This window comes from Triticum dicoccoides, chromosome 7B (genome assembly GCF_002162155.2).
Source record: "Triticum dicoccoides isolate Atlit2015 ecotype Zavitan chromosome 7B, WEW_v2.0, whole genome shotgun sequence".
NCBI classification, from domain to species: Eukaryota; Viridiplantae; Streptophyta; class Magnoliopsida; order Poales; family Poaceae; genus Triticum; species Triticum dicoccoides.
Genome location: NC_041393.1, coordinates 694957036 through 694960377, shown reverse-complemented (window position 1 = coordinate 694960377; position 3342 = coordinate 694957036).

Sequence of the window (3342 nt, the reverse complement as noted above, 5' to 3'; positions counted from 1 at the left end):
GCGGTGGCAGATTGGTTTTTCAGTTCCCCACTCGTTTTCGTGTTGGAGACGGACACAAAGATGGACAACTGCTTCGTGTGGAAGACGGGCGATTACGGGGGCTATCGGGTTGGATTTTTTGTCTTCTCCTTCGTGTTGAAGAACAACTTTGGTAAGTGGAGGCCGGGAGCTTGCTGTACGCCCTCCCGAGCCGGCCCATGTGGGGTGCAAGGTTCCCTCCTATTTTTTCTTTGAGATTTCGGAAATAATTCTGACTTTCAAAAACGTTCACGGATTCAATTTTTTTACCGATTTCGAAAAAAGTTCTAGAATTCAAAAAAGTTTGGGATTTCAAAATAATGAACAATTTTCAAAATTTTATGAACAGTTTTTTTATTTTGATGAACAATTTTCATGGACATTTTTTAACTTGATGAACAAACTTTGTATTCGATGAATTTTGTTGAAAATAATGGATGAACAAATTTCGAATTTGATGAACATTTTTTATTTTTCTGCACAAAAATTGAAGTTTAGTGAACATTTTTTCAATACCAATGAAAAAAACGAATTCAGTAAACAGTTTTTGAATTGATAAACATTTTTTACATTGATAAATATTTTTTGAATTCGATGAACAAAAAAATGTTTACAAATTTGGAAAGAAAATTCGTATTAAAAGTGAAAAAGTAAAGAAGGAAAATAAAATAAAAAGAAAACAGAAAAAAATAAGAAAGGAAAGAGAAAATGAAAAAAGAAAACAAAAAAAACAAAAGAACGAAACTAAGGAAAAACCAAAAGAAAAAGGCGTGAAATGGGTTGGCCCATCCGACTACCAGCGCATGAAGCGTGGGTGCTCGACAGCACCCTCGCACCGAATAGGAATCCCGAGGAGGCGGGGTCGTCCTATATGACACATTCTGTATCGTATAGCACCAGCACGCACGGGCGGGCAGCGAACTGGGATGGCCCATTGGCAGGCAAGCCAACTAATGCCACGCTGCATCTGTCCACTGCTGCTCGTAAAAATACTGTAGCACCTAAATGTAGTTCGCGATTCAGAAGTTGTCAAGGAAAATTCAAAAAAGGAGTGAACATTATTTTTAGAAATTTTGAACAATTTTTAAATTTCCAACATTTTTAAAAAATCTGAACAACAAATGCAGATTACGAACATTTTTTGATTTCGCGCGCATTTATTTAAAATTCTGTTTTTCCCGAAATTTCAAACAAATGTTGAAAATTTTGCAGAATTTCTGAATGCATGAACAAAATTCTGTAGTTCACATCATTTTTTCAAATATTTTAACATTTATTGAATTTTAAAAAAAAATTCAAAATTTCAATCATGTTTTGAAAAACATGAAACAAAATTGAATTCCGAACATTTTATTAAAGCATGAAAAAAAATCAAATTCCAAACATTTCTTTTATAACACAAACAAAATTTCGGAAATTCAATTTTTTTAAAACATGAACGATTTTTGAAATTATGAAAAAACAAAAAGGAAGAAAACAAAACCAAAACCAGTAAAAAAAACCAACCAGGAACTGGGAACATAACGCCTCTGCGTGGACTGACTCATTGTGTTCCCTGACTATTTGACGCCGTATGCATCAAATAGGGAATTTTGAGGAAGCGGACGACGTACAAAAAAGGTTGATACACACAAAAAATTTGGAGAAACAAACCTTCTTTCTTTTCTCTATATATATTACTATTTAAATCCATACTTTTTTATATAACTTTCCTCTCCCTTTATTAGCAAGTGCAAGGGCACAACGATTTGATAGGGGAGGGGGGGGGGGAGGACAATGTTGATCGTACTCCAACAAATATAAATAAAATATTATCATGTTTAAAATATAGTATCAATATCAACATTATGGAAATATATGTGTCGCGAATGAAAAGAAAATTATATTCACATTTGCTACAACCACGAGGCGTATCTAACTAGTCAATAATCTCATCAAATGCAAGGGCGAACGAAAGCTGGAAGGGAGGTGTTGATCAAATCAGTGCTTCAAGCGACTCCTATGTTCTCCATGAGCTATTTCAAATTCACCAAAAAATAACATGCCGGAAGTTGACATATACTTCATCAAAAAATTGGTGGGGAGCGGAGAATAGGAAACGCAAGGTTCACTGGATTGGTTGGGACAAAATATGCATGAGCAAGAGAATGGGAGGCATGGGGTTTCGAGACTTCGAAATTTTCAGCCAAGCATTTTGCTCTCCAAACAGGTTGGTGAATTCTATCTACGGTATTTTTGAGAGATGGGATTTTTGGACGCCACATGCCCAAAGAACACATCATACACTTGGCGGAGCATCATGTTTGGGCGAGAACTGTTGAAGATCGGCCTTGTTTGGTGCATAGGGGACGGGTCTACTGTTGATGTGTGGGCAGATGGCTGGATCCCGAGAGCTAGATCAACGAAACCACCGGGAACGCTGGACCGCACCAACGTTTCCAAGGTGTGGTCGATTTGCTAGGAAGAGAATGGGACGTGCCTACCTTGAAAAAACAATGCTTCCATGTGATATCGAGGACATTCTGAAGGTGCCAATCAGTGGCGTAGGGCGAGAAGATTATCCTGCATGGATGAGCCATGCTATAAGACTCGGGATCGGAGAGATCAGCCATGGAGACGTCTGGCAATAGGGGCAGCAGATCATCTGGTTGTAGCATGCGTCACCGCCGGTCATAGGAGGCTCGATGGAAAAAGCTTAACGAAGTGGCAAGGGTTGGAGTGGAGTTGTTGAGTAAAACAACATGGAACGGGAAGTATGTACGCATCGATGAATTAACTCACGATCATACCAATGCCGTTTTGGGCTTGGGCTGATCAACGTGTTTGGAATTGGGGATAAGGAACTCTCATGGCCATCCTAGCTAACTCATGTGCCACGTCATTAGCTACTCTACTACAATGATCAAAAATAGTAGGAGGAAAGAGCAAGATGGTAGCAGTCATAAAAAATCGCTACCACTTTCCCCATTGATCGGCCATGTGAGACAATAGGTTTGGGGGGAACCGGCACAACCATCTAGAGGTGGCCTATCACACACACACACACACACACACACACACACACACACACACACACATATATATATATATATATATATATATATATATATATATATATATATATATATATATAATGAGTGGGGATACAATGTACAATATACATATATGAATACAGAAGCTATACAGTCTAACGCCCTCCCTCAATCTTAGCCACTTCCTAAAGCATCTAGAAGGATAAGATTGCGTCTACAAGCCTCAAACTGTCATAGAGACAATGGCTTGGTGAAGATGTCTGCAAGCTGATCCTTGGAATAGATGAACCTC